Source organism: Chrysochloris asiatica, unplaced genomic scaffold, assembly GCF_000296735.1.
Source record: "Chrysochloris asiatica unplaced genomic scaffold, ChrAsi1.0 scaffold00050, whole genome shotgun sequence".
Taxonomy (NCBI): Eukaryota; Metazoa; Chordata; class Mammalia; order Afrosoricida; family Chrysochloridae; genus Chrysochloris; species Chrysochloris asiatica.
Window position 1 is genome coordinate 17,478,680 of NW_006408568.1, and position 16,616 is coordinate 17,495,295.

General features: G+C 39.7%; 1 pseudogene; it reads right to left on the reverse strand.

Moving 5' to 3' along the window:
* Positions 1-1,138: 1,138 nt before the first annotated feature.
* On the reverse strand, positions 1,139-3,169 carry LOC102836697 (annotated as a pseudogene).
* Positions 3,170-16,616: the final 13,447 nt, after the last annotated feature.

Genomic DNA, 16,616 nt, shown 5'->3' on the forward strand with positions numbered 1-16,616 from the left:
TGAAGATAATTTAAAAATGACGGCAACAGTATATCGATATACAACTGTCAGAAATTCAAGCCAAATTCAGAAGAGGACATAGAAGTAGAGATATCATTGCTAACATCAGATGGATGTTGTCTGAAAGCAGAGAATACTAGAAAGATGTTTGCTTGTACTTTACTGACTATTCAAAGGCTTTCAACTATGTGAATCGTGACAAGCTATGGATAACATTGAGGAGAATGAGTATTTCAGAACACTTCATTGTGCTCATGAGGAACCTGTACATAGACCAAGAAGCACTTGTTCACAAAGAACATGGGGGTACTGAATGGTTTAAAATCGGGAAAGGTGTGTGCCAGGGTTGTATTCTTTCACCATACTTATTCCGTTTGTATGCCAAGTAAATAATCTGAGAAACTGGATTATATGAAGAAGAATGTGACATCAGGATTAGAGATGATAAAACTTTGCTTGCTGAAAGTGAAGAGGATTTAAGATACTTGCTGATGAAGATCATAGATTACAGCCTTTAGTATGGATTACAGCTCAATGTAAAGAAAACAAAAATCCTTACAACTGGACCAATAAATGATATTATAATAAATGGAGAAATGAATGAACCTGTAAAAAAAAAAAAAAAAAGTTCATTTTGATTAGATCAACACTCATGCAAGCATCAGCCAAGAAATCAAGTGATGTACTGCACTGGGTCAGTCTGCTGCTCTTTTTAGTGTTTAAGAAAAAAGACATCAGTTTGAGGACTAATGCGTACCTGACCCAAACCATGGTATTTTCTTTCTTTCTTTCTTTTAATGATATCACTTCTATTAAGTTTTGAAAGTTTACAGTATTTTTGCTTTTATGTATGAAGATTAAAAAATCAGTCTTCCCCCCCCCCCCCCATAAAATATAAGAACAACTAATTTTAACTATCAAGTAAAATAAAAACTGGGATTCTTTGCTAAATTACTCCACAGTGGCATTTAGGAACTTAGTTGTAGGCTGCTTTGCTTATACCTTGACAAATCAGAGTGTAGGGTTGGATCTGGTTTTGTTTCTGTTTTCTTACCAGTATCCAATGCTCATGGATTAAATTTGAGCTTGTTTCAATGATAAAGCAGGGATCGGTTTGGAATCCACCATAGTTATGCTCCTATGGATAGGTGCTAGAGGGTGAGGCACATTTTTCTAGACCCATGTCGACTGCCTGGTAGTCCTCAAGGTGAAAAAAGTCATCATCTCTTCCTTGGTATTCCATTTCTTGGAAATCTACTTGTTACCAAAAGATTCCTCTAATTCTACTAAATTCATTCACAAGTTGGGATCCTTCTTGTGACTTATCTGTGACAATTTCCAGTGTAGCTCCAATTTTTTTGTAGTTGTTGGTAAACCATTCCAGTAGGGGCGTGCTTTCAAGCAACTCATGTTCCTGTCCTATTTATCTCTTAAATGAGATTTATCTCTCTCTTGTTCTGGAGTTAGATAGAGAATATTCTCCTCGTCTGTGCCTTGGCAATAAAGAAATATCTCATTATATCTAGATTTTCATAGATTATTAGAATATAATATATTAGATTCTGTACAAAGCCCATTCCAAAGCCTTTAGTGTATGTTCCATTTCAAAACAATACTTGTCTGTGACCCGACTGGTTTCATCAAAGTATGGTCCTATTAAGTTCTTCTCTTGAATGAATTTCACATTGGAAAGAACTTAAGGACATAGCCCAATAGCTTGGTTAAATCCATTTTCACTACAATGTTAAGTGCTATTAAGTCATTTCTGACTTACAGCAACCCTGTATAGGGTTTCCGAGGAGCAGCTGGTGAAATTGAACCACCGGCTTTGTGGTTCAAACTGACCTTGTAGTCCAGCACATTTACCCATAGCGCCACACCAGAACTCCTTCACTACAATAGGAGATATCAACTCATTTTAAAACTTTTGATTGCAACTCTGATCAAGCATATCAGATTGAACTAGTAAAGTTTCAAAGTCAGCTGATCCAGCTAACAGGAAACTAGCCACATATACTTTGTCCCCGGAAATAAACAGCCGACACCAGTCTCAGCTACTTTCTAAACATAATTATGCTGTTTTTCCATTCTTCAATGGGAAAAACGCAAGGCAGACTGACCTCCTCTATTGTGTTTCTTTGGAGGATCCACAGTAAATTTGTGTAGAAGTTCTCTTATATTTCCTCATTGTTGTTGTTAAGTGCTGTAGAGTCAGTACTGACTCATAGCTACACTGTAAAGGGCTTCAGAGAACAGTTGTTGAGTTTGAACCTCCAGCCTTGCAGTTCAAAAGGACTTTGCTGTTCAGTGCATTATCCCACAGTACCACACCTTGGAGTGTGGCACCTCGGAGTGTGCCAGAAAGCGCACCATGACCATCTATTTCTCAACAGCACTTAACAGTACTTAACAACAATAGGCTATTACAATTGATATCATCAGAGGCTGTAAGAGCCTCTGTATGGAATTTGCTGTCACACACATACAATGATGTGTTAATTAGTTTGAAGGCTCATAGTCAGTGTTGACTTTCTTTTCCTTCCTTTCTTCTGTTAACAATTGTTCCACCATGAACAACAACCAGACCATTTGGAGTCTTTGTTGTAGAGATGTATTCTCAGGACTGAAAGACATTTTGTTGTTGTGTGGCCCTCGAGTCGGTTCCGACCTATAGCGGCCCTGAACAGGGTTTCCAAGGCTGTAAATCTTTACAGGAGCAGAAAGCCTCATCTTTCTCCCACGCAGCGGCTGGTAGTTTTGAACTGCTGACCTTAAGGTTCACGGCCCGATTCGTAACCACTATGCTACCAGAGCTCCTGAAAGGTGGTTTACTCATGACTTAATGTTAGATGCGGTTCCAAACCCATCTGCTAATATTTTTGCCACTTGTGTTATCTGGTCTTTGGGAGAAATGATCAATGATCTCATGCTTGCGCTATTGCCAGGGGCCCAGAAAGTAGAAATTGGCTATTGTCTGGTTCTCCTCATTCAGCCATGGGGTACAGGGCAGCCATTCTAAAGGGTCTGGGAACATGCAGGGGTGGGGTTGGGGAGGGAGCAAGTCTGCGGGGAGGGTAAGGCAGGGATAGAGTCCGACCAGGCGCTCATCTAGGGCCGCCTTGGAGCTTTTGATGAGCTTCTTGATCTTCCAGATCTCCAAGTTCCTATGGGCAGCTCTGGGGACAGTCGGCCTGCCATCTTTTTGCCTGCTCCTCCCTGAGGGTTCAGTCCTGGGAGGCAGTGGCTGCTCCTTTCCAGAGGCGGCTCCCTCTCTTCAGGCAGCTGCATGGATTCACCATGATTTCTTTCTTTCTTTTTAATTAACTTTGTATTGTGACTTGAGTGAAGGTTTACTTTGTGGATGATCAGTTTTATATTCAACAAATTCACTTTACTTTATGACAATGGTTGCAATCCCCTCCATGTGCTAACAGTTAACAGTATTTGCCTGTATTCACGTGATTGCATTCCTCCCTGTGTCTCTCACAACCTTGATCTTTCCTCTGTTAACCTCCCTCTTGAATATTACCTGTCCTGTCACCCTTTTAACATATGTCATTGTTGTTGTTAAGTGCTGTAGAGTCAATTCCGACCCATAACGACCCTGTATAGTGTTTCCAAGGAGCAGCTGGTGAGCTTGAACCACTGAACTTGCAGTTCAAATGACTTTGCATTCTGACACATTAGCCCACAGCGCCACACCCGGACTCCTCAACCATCATAGATTGCTTCTTTTATCAAGTAAACTATTTAATAACTTTTTGTAATAGTGGTCTCCTAAAATATTTGTCCTTTTACAGTTGACTAATTTCACTCAGCATAATGTCCTCCAGGTTCATCTATGTTGTGCCTGAACCAAGCCATGATATTTTCAGTAGGCTCATATGCACATTAAAGTTGGACAGTGAATAAGAAAGATAGGAGACAAATTGATGTAGTTGAGTTGTGGTGTTGGAGAATAATATTGAAGGTACTATGGACTGCCAAAAGAATAAACAAGTCTGTGTTGGAAGAAGTACAGGATGGAGAGACTTCATCTCTCATACTTTGGACATGTTATCATGAGGAACCAGTCAAGAGAAGGACATCATGCTTGGCAAAGTGTAGGGTCAGTGAAACTGAGGCAGACCTTCAATCGATGAATTGATACAGTGGCAGCAGCAACAGGCTTAAGCATAACAATAATAGTGAGGATGATGAATGATCAGGCAGTTTTGTTCTGTTGTGCATAGGCTTGCTATGGGTCAGAACTGACTTGATGGTATCTAACAACAGGAACAATACAACTAAATATGCAGCATTTTTCACCCCATTAAAATCCAGAGCTGAATTACTAGAATTGACAAATTGGATACAGAGGTAAGAAATGAAAAGTCACCTACCTCTCTAACCACTTTAATTGTGCTACTTTTACAACGTAGTCACCGAGAACAAACTTCTCAATGTTGTTGTTGTTGTTGTTATGTGCCGTGGAGTCGCTTCCGACTCATAGCGACCCTGTACAGGGTTTCCGAGGCTGTAAATCTTTACGGGAGCAGAATGCCTCATCTTTCTCCCCTGGAACAGCTGGTAGTTTTGAACTGCTGACCTTGTGGCTCGCAGCCCGATTCTTAACCACTACGCTACCAGAGCTCCCTCAAAGACAATAAGATTGTTATTTTTAAAAAATAAGTGGCTAAATCCTCATGTAGAAAGTAGTAATTCATTTTCCAATTTTTGCTATTCAGAGCAAATAAAATTGAACATGAAATAATGAAAGCAAACAGTGTTTTGCAAGCAGCAAATAACAATATGACTTAGCAAACACTTTTATTTAATGATATGGTTCTTGGGATTGGTTTTATCATTTGTCTCTTTCAAAGGTAAGTCTGTTATTTCTAGTAGCTGGTGTGTGTGTTTTTTAACTTTATAAAGTGTTGTCAGATTCCCACTCAAGCCTTGGGATTTAAGATCCCCAGCTGGAAAGTCACTGTGGTATAATGAAAATGCATAAACAGGCTAACCCAAAGTCCTCTCTTATTACCAAAGAGTAGATCTTCAGATTTGTGAGCTGCCTTCGGGGCCTGAGAAAATTAAGGGTCTGACAAAGATGAAGAGGCGTGTATATTTGGGGAGTTGGAAGGGAAAGGGACATCATGAGGACATTAAGTCATTAAAGGTAGGCCTAAGATGTTACTGCTAATCAAGTACCAAAAGAATAAGAGATAAACAGCAAATTTCACCACTTCATTAAAAGTTGCAGAGTAACTGTGTTTTGTTTTGTTTTTCAATGTGTGAGCCTGTAAGTCAACAAAGAAACCAGCAGAAGAAATGACAGTTCTACAATTCAAGCTCTTTCATTTCTTTATGAAAACCAATTAAATTATCCTTCCTTGACACCCACCAGGAAGTTTAATATTTAAGGAGTTTGGTTAGAATTTAAATATGATTTGTAACAAGTGTGGGTTACCTACTTTAGATTGGGTGGCGAGGTAGGTAAGGATGTCATCCAAAAATATTCATTTTGGAGGCTCTTTGAAGAAGCCTTTACTATTAATGCATAACTCCTTATTTGAACTGTTTTCAGAGTACAAAGAACACAAAACAAAGCTTGGCAGTGTCGGTTTGCCTGTGAGGGTTTGAAGAAGTGATTATTAATCTGAAGGACATACTCCCAACAGAGTGTAGTATGAGAATCTTAACAGAGAAAATGTATGAGGCTTTTATCTTTATAGAAAGCAAAATGGTTCTAAGGTGTCACAAAATTTCTCAGCAGAATATTTAAGAATCTGATGAAAAACAAAACAAAAGAAGAAAGACAGTAGCCTGGCAAGATGAAGTAGAGCAGGCCAGTTTTGTACTGTATATCCAGAAAATCACATTATTGACGTCTGGACATTTGCTGAGAGTAGAATTAATCATGACAATAGACATACGACAGCTTTGAAGCCAATGAACTCCTTCGAAAGCACATGATTTGATTCATGAGCTAGCTGGGGGGAAGTTTTTCAAATAAAAGACACGACTGCCTTTTCTTTGGATTCTGCTGTTTGTAGCAGGACTCGACAGTGACTCAAGTGTGTTTAACCTTAAGTGAAACTCTTCATTTTTCAAATTGCATATGCTTGTGTCATCGAGAGTCTTGGACAGAACTTTACCAGCTCTCGAGTCTACACACGTTTAGACTTGGCCCATTAGAGAGCTTTCTTTGTTTTATTCCTGGGCCTATTTGCTTTACTTTACCTTTGCTTTCAGGCACAGAAGGGGTACAATGTCAAAAAACTCCTTCAGATGTCAGCTGGTATCAGCCTTTACAACATTTAAAATGAAAGTCCTTGTTTAAAACACAGAACACTTCTAGTACCGATTCATAACTCAGGTGAACAGCAGTTTTTTTGGTACTGTAGGTTAAGATGGATGAAGATATGTTGCAAGGAGAAAGAAAATCTCTTCTAAGATGTTGAGGTGAAGAGAAATCTGTATTTCTTAAGAGTGATGAAGGATAGAATTAGTATTTTAGGGGCCTTTGACCCCCTCAGGATATGGGACTAACCCTCAAGAAAAACAAGCCCATGCCTGGAGTTTCACAGCAAACAATGACTGCCAAGCAGTCTCCTGATTACTTTTGTCTTCCTAAATCTAATCCTGTGATAAACTTCTTGTTTCCTACACTTGACGTGCCACTCTTTTACTAGTCCCAAATCCATCAGAGACATTGTGGTTGGCTCATTGTGAGCAAACAGAACTGACAGTTTCCTTCCTCAAAGTAAACAGTCCTGGTACTTAGACACAGTTCAAAGGGTTTATCACCCCAGTGTGGTTATTCTTTTTAGGTGGGTAAGTAGGGTCAGCTCTAACTTCTAATTAAACTACTTTATTCTCTGCTGACATTCCCAATTTTGATGAGTAGTAAAATACTGTATAATTATTCCACCCATGGCCTGTTTTCATATCCCAATTTCAATTTTCCCTTGTTCATTGAAATGGTCATTCACCCCTCATCCTTGTTGAATTTTGTTACCATTTATAAACACAGTATTACCCTGTTTAAAGAATGGACACTCCCAGTGATAGATACCCTTTATGCGTTGGAGTGCTCTCAGCTTTAACATTGGATAAATTACTACTATTCCGGTAAGCATGGTATTTTCTTTGACCTTCCCTCTTCCAATTCTTATGGTTGCCATCATGTTGGTGCTCTGGAGGAAAGATCAAGAGATATAAGGGGCTCCCCCTGTGGCATGGAACATTGAAGGTGTGTGATGTCATGCCAAAGGACATACTCTGGGAAAACAATGTCTGACCATCAAGCAGGATTCTACGACTGCCAAAAAGAGGACGAGTTCTCATGCTCTCCAGAAGACAAACCCATTCACATTGTTCCTATTGTTTCTTCAGGCACTTGCTTCCTTCTGTTTATTCCAGCTTTAATAAACCAATGACTCATGTCTCTTACTTCTGAGAAGTTGACTTCCCTTCTGAAGTGCATTCCAGAATGAACCTGGTCAGAGGTTTTAGCAGTAGTTGGGACATGAGTTCTGCTTTGGATTTGTGCTATATTCTGGGTTTTGTCCTCAAAGTTTTTATAGGAAAGCATTTCAAGGAAAGGTTTTACAGTGTCTTTTTGCTTTCTTGATAGCCAACCAACCACTCAGAATGACTGAGTCAAATACCCCTCACTGCTTCAGGACTTGAAGCAACCTATTTGGAGCACCATTAACTGATTTTTAGTTGACACCACTGGAGGGATTTTCTTAACACAACATCCATGATTAAAAATGGTCCTTAAGCATCCTTTACCTCAGTGCCTGTAAATAGTCAAGAGGACACAAAGATGCTCTTTAGGAAGCTTCTCCAGAGACTGTGACACCTGGGGGATCTGACTTGTGACTCCTCTGGATGTATCCATTCCTGAGAGGTTTGCTGTCAAGTGGGGTTTGACAAAGAGACGATGCTGACAGAGTGGCTAAGGAGCTTCAAGAGAGAAGTGTTGCTGGTGTCACTGAAAGGTGAGCAGGCCCATCCCCTGCCAATCAGTTTGGAGAGGACCTCTGGCTGCCCTCCAAGCTTTGCTGCCTCATTTGGTAGTCAGGAGGATCCTTTGACAGAAAGCAGCAGGTGGAAAGGAATGAGAAAATGGGCATTTTCTAGGCACTGTAATATGTGTATCCTAGGGTGGTGTCACTGCAGGATAAGCACTGGACTGCAAGGTTAGTTTGAACTGCAAGGGTGGTGGTTCAAACCCACCAGCCACTGCTTGGAAACCCTATGCAGGGTTACGATGAGTCAGAGCTGAGTGGATGGCGCTAAACAACAACAACATTATGTATGTGTAAATAGTTTCCTTTTGGAAAGGTCTAGCTTTCTTTTTTATCTTCAAGAGTACAAAGCTAGATCCTGGCTCACATTTAACCTACCCATTTCCAGTTGCCGTGAAGTTGATTTTGTCTGATGGAGAGTCTGTGTGCGCCAGAAAAGAACTGTGCTCCAGAGAATGTTCAGTGGCTGATTTCTCAGAAATAGATCACTAGGCTTTCTTCTGAGGTGCTCTGGGTGGACTTGAACCTTCAACCTTTCTGTTAGCAGCAGAGAACATTAACTGTACCACCCAGAAACCTCCTAACCTACCAAGTTGTTAATGAATCTGTCTCCTGGATAGGATTGAACTTCCTATTGGGGGGAGCAGATAGTCTGGATACCAATACAGGTCTTCTATCTCAAAACCCTATCTTTCCCCCACATTTCATTCTACCCTACCTCATCCACCAATACCAAAACCTTATTTGAGCATAGTCATTTTTTAGAATATTTTGGTATTTTATTATCAGGGAATGTGGGGTTTAGACTATCTCTGAGTTCAGTGTGAGATGCCTCAATGTTTTCTATCTGTGAAGTAGAAAAACATCTGTCAGTGAACTTCAGAAGTATTAAAAGCTGAGGATCTTACCATTGAAGTCAGTCCTGAAGTAAACACTAATCAGGGGACAGTGGTAGGAATGAGAGGGGTGGGCTGGGAGAGACACAGCACATGTAAAGGAGTTCTGAGTGTTCAAGGAGATGAAGAAAGGTTATTGTGGTTGAAGCTTGGGTGGAAGGAGATGAAGAGGGTGCAGTGAAGGTAGGGAGAAGGACAAGGCAAGAGGGAAACAAACAAGAAAGCCAGAAACCAGATCAGAAGTTGCTATTAGCTTATTTTAATGTTAATAAAAGCTAAGAGACACTGAAGTGTCTTAAGCAGAGATTTGACTAAGCGTCAACATAGCATAACTTTATCCTCAACTCCTTGACACCAAGGAGGTTGACAGAGGCATGGAATTGTGAACTTTGTGGACATAATACAAAATTTAAAATTGCAGGAATAAATACAATATTGACAATTTTTAATTTTGCCCTCCAAAAAAGCATTTACAAAACTGACAATAGTACATCTATTATCAACATCTTTTCTTTCTTTCTTTTTTTATGAGACATTTTAACAGAATCCTTAGTAATGTTTGTTATCAATTTAATCATGAAATAATATGTGATGAGTGTGGTTATGAGTAGCTTAAATGTGAAATTTCTTAGACTACATGCATGCTAGCAACAAATTTCTTTTGTAAAATCTTTCTACATTGAATTATATTATTAGCTACAATATTATTAGTAACTGAGTAGAAGTCTTTTAAATTTTTCTCTCACTTTCCTTTAATTACTACTCCATTTTAAAATAAGTTATTGGTTGTTGTTAAGTGCCGTCGAGTCGATTCTGACCCATAGCGACCCTACATAGGGTCGCTATGCTCCAAGGAGCTCTAGTAGCGTAGTGGTTACGAATTAGGCTGCAAACCGCAAGGTCAGTAGTTCAAAACTACCAGCTGTTCTGCGGGACAAAGATGAGGTTTTCTGCTCCCGTAAAGATTTACAGCCTCAGAAACCATGTACAGGGTTGCTATGAGTCGGAACCGACTCCACAGCACATAACCAACCAACCAACATGCTCCAAGGAGCAGCTGTTGAACTTGAACTGCCAACCTTGCAGTTCTAACGACTTTGCAGTCTGGCACATTAACCCACAGTGCCATACAGTTCATAGATGATACTTACCACAATATTGTAGCTAAAATACCAGAAAATTTGACAAAATCAACAACTATAAAAACACCAACAGTAACTAAAACAACAGCATGTGCTTGTAGCACATACAGACAAAGCCATATGATTTGAAGTGTCATTTTAATTGGGTCACGTAATATTAGAAGGTTCAAAAAATGAATTAGCGTACAGTTCTCGCCTTGTAGATATATTGATACAGGTAAGCTGGATTTATGAAAAATGTTTTGCTTTTATAACTAACTACAGAGATTGTTGTTGTTAAGTGCTGTCTAGTCAATTCCAACTCATAGCGACCCTGTATAGGGTTTCTGAGGAGCAGATGGTGAGTTTGAACCACCATTTTTCAATTCAAATTAACCTTGCGGTCCAGTGCTTATCCCACAGTGCCACACCAAGACTCTGAAACTACAGGGATATTTTTATGCAAAATAATGCATTTTTCACTGAAACACTGCACAACAATTTTATAGACAGTCATTTTGGTGTCACGCCTCCCCCCTCCAGCCCCACCCTGTGATTCTGGCTGGACCTGGGGACATTGGAGAAAGTGACAAATGAATTCTGAATCTTTCAATGTGGGAGAATTTGTTGATACTGTATTATAATTAATCCTCTGTGTTCCACATACTGACTAGAAATTAATACATTTCTTTTGTGACCTTTATATTTGATACATAACAAACTACTTTGTCGATTAAAAATGAAGTTGACACATGCATTAACATCCATATCTAATTTATCATATTGTTTGCAATAAGAAATCCATCAATTTAATGATTTATTCATTAAGAAAGCTTAAGAAACTCCATATACAAGTTTATTCCTTTTCACAGAGTGTCCCTATTCAGAAATAGTATGGAAAAAATAAGTATATCATTTGTGCAATGTAAGCTGTAAACCCCAGAATTTTCTGAAAAAGGAGGATTCCTAGGCAAGGAGTAAGTGTAAGAACATTCACTTTGGTTTCCATGTGCAGACATAAACTGGTGGGAAAAAAGAAGATTAGAAACCAACCTATTTTTAAAAGGAAATTTGAAATTTCAAGGAATTAGCCTCCTAACTAACATGAGCATGTGTACTTCCTTGTTCAACTCAGGTAACATAGTCTATAGCCATGATCGATAAGCAATGTTTCACACCTCTACATGTGTCTGCTGGTCACCACTGCTGAACTTCTGAGCAATTCCAGTAAATGACTCGTCACCTCTGCTGAGTAAAGACAGCTTACACAGACAGGGGCCAAGTGACTACTAACCGTCATATTTTTATCATCAGAAAAAGTTCTGAGCTGAAATAACAATGAGTCAACGGTCACAGTGAGATGCAAGCATGGTATTACTGCCCCCCCCCGCCCCATGACATTTGAACTAACTTTCTGAAGATCATTTCTGTTACTAAATCCAATGGACCCTTTCCAGTTTGTATCTCATATGACTTTTCTCCTGTATTTGACACTACATGATTTATTGACTCCTAAGGATCTCTGGTGATGTAATGGTTAGTGGTAGGTTGCTAATCAAAATGCTAACAATTCAAACCACCAGCTTTACCACAAAAAATGTGGTAGTCTGCTTCTGTAAAGATGACAGCCTTGAAAATCTTATGATTTTCCTATAGGGTCACTATGAATAGGAATTTGACTAGATGGGAATAGGTTATGGAGTTCTTGGGTAGTGTAGTTAACGCATTTGACCGCTAACTGAAAGGTTAGAAATTCAAATAAATCCAGAGGTGTTGTAGATGAAAGACTTAGTGATGTCAGAAAAGTCAGCCATTGAAAACCCCATGGAACAATACTACTGTGACACTCTTGGGCTTTTCATGAGTTGAAAAGATCTCATGACAATTTCTTTCATCTCTGCATGCTCCTTCTGGGATCTCTGTAGACTCATGTTCCCCCTACCATCCCTACATGTTGGAGCTTCCCACATTGTGTTCCTGGTCTTCTTTTCTCATTGAACACACTTTTCTGGTGACTTTTCATGAACAGCAGATATATTCCAACTCTTGATTTGAAGCTTCAGATTGCTCTCCTGGGTTCCAGATGAGTATACATAACTGCAAGTTAGATGTCTACACTTTCATGTACACCAAACTCAAGAGGAAAGTAAAACAGAAGTCATCTTCCCTCAATTTCCCCCTTTTTCCTTACCTTATTGACCCTTCCTTTGTCAGTGGCATCATGATCCATCTGTTTTCCACGCAGAATGTTGGGAGTCATTTATTTCCTACATGCATTCAGTTACCAAGTCCTGCTAATTCAACTTGCAGTACATCTATCACAACTTCACCTTCACCTCCCACCTCTAGTGTTGCAGTGTAGTTTCTGGGAGAAATCTGATTCTGTCATTCCATTGCTTAGTCATAGTCTTCAGGAAAGGCAGCAAACTCCTTAGCAGGTCCTTCATTTGATGACATGGCCTTGTCTACCTCTTTGTTCTCATCTTTGGCCATTCAAATTCCTTTTCTTCACTTAGTCTTCTAATGATGCTGCTTTGAAGGGAATAAACATTGAGAAAAAAAAAGTATGAGATCAGGACTCAGTACTTTGAGACTCTGGGTGTATAGAGTGTGGCAGGAGAAAATTGGAAGAGTTGAGGGACTGGAAGGGAATGGGGAAAGAAGGTGGGTCTTGAACACAAAGGCACACAGCTTGGGGTGGTTTGCTGTGACTGGAACTCCTCTGTGTTGGACTCTTTAGAGAATAAGAGGCCTGTGTTCCCTGGATGAATTACAGGATTATTAAGCCATCCAGTTTCCTCAGGAAGATGTGTGCCTATTAGTTGTCTGTAGTCTTGGGGACAGTGACCAGTTTTCCTCTTTTGTGCTTCTTTAGGCCTTTGGTTAGAAGGAAATACGTTGCTTAGATAATGAACCCTCTGGTGGTAAAAAAAATTTTTTTTCTTAAATGGGTAGACTCTAAAGACATTCTAAATTCCTGTGTTGTTTGCTAGAAGTAAGAGGAAGAGCAAGAGAGCAATAACTGCCCCTCATTCTTACAAATTTGTTTTGGTTTCTTTTGAATTTTGAGTGACTGGAATCTCTTACTTACTATAAACATATTTTGTTATGTAAATGAATCATCAGCCCCTGCCCTCACATACCCCTACCAATCACCTCCAAAATTCCTAAATTAGAGAGCAGGTAAACAGTAGTTTAGAAAATGCCTAAGGAACCTACATCTATTACTGTCATTCAGAGGACTAAATCATAGTATATGTTAAAATGTTGGAGGGAAAATGAGGTAGTTTCATTTATCAGTGTTTGGGAAAGGCTCCTTTGGTTTTCTTGGCTGCATATTTGAACCAACCCTTATTGATAGAGTGCTTGCTTACCTGAGTCAGGCAGTGTGTGCTAGCTGCTGAGAGGGAAACAAAAAGAATCACAAAAGACCTCTACCCTGGAGGAGTTTTCAGACTCTGAGGAGCCACGCTGTCTACCCCAACAGACTCGGAACCACTCTGAGGCAGGGTCTGTGTTGATGCATCTTTGTATTCCCAGCACCTCCCGGTACTTGGCACCTGCTATGCATTTATTTCAACATACAGTTATTGAGTGAATAAATGGCATACCTACATCGGAGGAATAATGGTCTCGGCTAAGTGCCAAGTGAGGGATGACTTCTAGATGCTCTAGAAGAAAGAAGCAATCTCTGCGGGATGGTCAAAGAAGGCCTCTTAGAGTGGAGATATGTGAGCTAGCTCTCACAAGAGGAAAAGATGGAAGGAGCAAATGAGGGTGTGTGTACTGGGGCTGGGGAATGTGGGAAATGATGACTGAACTGAAAACCAACCATTGGGAGCTTCAGAGAGTTCATGCTACAGAGAAGAGGTAGGATGAAAAACTGAAAAGCACCCTGAATAATATCACTTGCCTCAAAAACACTATATTTATTAGTTTGTTTGTTTTCTATTGAAGGCTAATGGTGAGGTGAGATCAATTAAAACAACCATTTTTAAGTATTGTATGAAGTTGTACAATTCTAGGTCAAGTTGAAGTCTTAATTCTGGTGTGAAGGGTACAAAAAAAAAAATACAAGTTTGATTTGATTTAATGGAAGTCATCACCACTACTAGAGAGAATACAAGCCCGTGCTCACTGGAGGGTGGGGTGGGGTGACTAGCACTGTCTCTGCCTCAAAGGGTGGTGTTGTGTTCATTCCTTTGAAGTTTTACTAAATATTTAAGCATATTCTCTTCTGCTTGACTTCTTGATGTTTTTTGTTGATTGTTTGACTCAGTTGAAGAGTTCATTTGGTCAGTGTTTGCAATAGGATGTGGGTATTTTCCACATCCTTAACTTGTAAAACCATCTTGGAGCAGCATTTAAGATGCATGACTTTGCTGCATAGGGAGAGATAAAGTAAAGTACAAAGCCATCTCTCTTTCTAGTACTCAAAGTAACTCTAGGATCGACACCAGGAATTCTTCAACTTTCAGGGAAATACCACCCACAAGTCTTATCATTCTGCCTCCATTTCCTCAAAGAGAGAAGCTCTTTTAAACATATGATAAAATAGAGAAATACAAATGACAAACCAAAATTCAGGATAAGGAAGATACCAAACAAATCCCTGCTTTCAAGGAACTTGTTATAATTGATTAAAACTCTAGCATACCTTGTATGTTGTTGTTATTATTGCTAAGTGCCATCGAGTCGGTTCCAACTCATAGCGACCCTGTATAAGGTTTCTGAGGAGCAGCTGGTGAGCTAGAACCGCAACCTTGCAGTTCAAATGGCTTTGCAATTTGGTGCATTAACCCACAGCACCACACGGGGTAAATATATGTGTGTGTGTGTGTGTATATATATATATATATTTTTTTTTTTTTTTTCAGAGCACTATACAAACATATGAAAATCTATCAGATGTAAATGAAGGATGCCATTTCTGGAGGGACACAGAGCAAAGGAGATAAAATGTGTGCTTAAGGGAAAAACATACCAAACATAAAATGTCTTGAGAAGATACATTTTTGTCAGCACACAGTACATTGGGAGACCAAAGGGTTCTGACTCAGAGTGGAAAATGAATAATTTTTGTATAAGTGAGGATAAGTTACAGCCACATAAACAGATAGTGCCCTGAGCTGTAGGAAGAGAAGGAAGTAGGCTGTACTCTCTGCTCTGCATAACCTACTGTGCAGAAACACAGAGGGATTTGCATTAAGCTTTTCTTTTCCATTTTGTTGGCTGCTTTCAGTAATGTTAGATGAATCAGTCATGCCAACCTTTAAAAGTTAGGAAGGAAAAAAGATTTGAAGAGGGAATGAAGGTATTTGAAAGCTCCACTGAAGCTCCCTGGATTAGTAGAGCTTCGGTGACAATGGTATTTCTTTTTTAGCTTACGTGGCATCTTCCGATGAACTAAAGCCTGTTATAGACACGTTCTCATTAATTTTTCAACATCTTAGTGAAGAAGGTGGTGCCAAGTGTAATTTGTTATCACCACTTTAGGAACTCGAAAATGGGACAAACTGACTTTTCATAAAATGAGTATGAAATTGGGCTGTCTCAAGAAAGTAATCAAAGGTTTTTGAGTCTAGTTTTAGAGTGTTCATGCTGAATCTTTATCTACTTCTGTCTCTTTGATCAGATGCCTGAAACACCAAAAAGAAAAGAATAGACAAACTGTAATCTTCTTAGGTTTTTGGCTTTGGGTTTACTATGTTTGGAAGGAAAATTTCTAACCTTCAAAAAGGATCTCTCTCATTCTTGCTGTTGTTGTCAGCTGCCTTCAAGTTGGCTCCTGGTTTTGAGAAACCCCATGCACAACAGAATAAAGACTGAAGGGTCGTCTGCCATCTCTGTTATCAGTTACGATTCTTTTGGTTTTCTTGAGCTAATTTTTGGAAGTACATTGCCTGTCCTTTCTTCCTCGTCTTCTTAGTCTGAAAGATCCACTGAAACCTATTCAGGATCATAGCAATAAGCAATTCTCCTCTGATAGATGAGTGGTGGCTAGGCATGAGGTGCATTGGCCAGTACTTGAACTCACTAACGACAATAGTCCCTGGCATGAAGAGCTACACTTGTTGGCCTGGTGAGTAAAAACTACAAATATCCCTGAGTTGTTGTTGTTGTTGTGAAGTGCCATCGAGTCGGTTCTGACGTATAGCAACCCTGTATAGGAATTCTAAGGAGCAGCTGGTGAGCTTGAACCGACCTTGCAGTTCAAACAGCTTTGTAGTCTGGCGCATTAACCCACAGCACCACATCAGGACTCCGTCCCTGAGTTAGTGCCACTTAATTTCAGACTTACTCATCTGTCTGGTGTGGCACTGTGGGTTAATGCACTGGACTGTAATGTTGGTTTGAATTGCAAGGTTGATGGTTCTAGCTCACCAGCTACTCCTCAGAAACCCTATACTGGGTTGCTATGGGTCAGAATTGACTTGACAGCATTTAACAACAACAAGATAGTTTATAAGAAATGTTTGTGGCACAGTGGTTAAACATTTGGTTGTTAACTGAAATGTCACAGGTTTGAACCTTTGAGCTAATCTAAAAGAGACAGTCTGCTGCTCCTGCAAAGATGCATA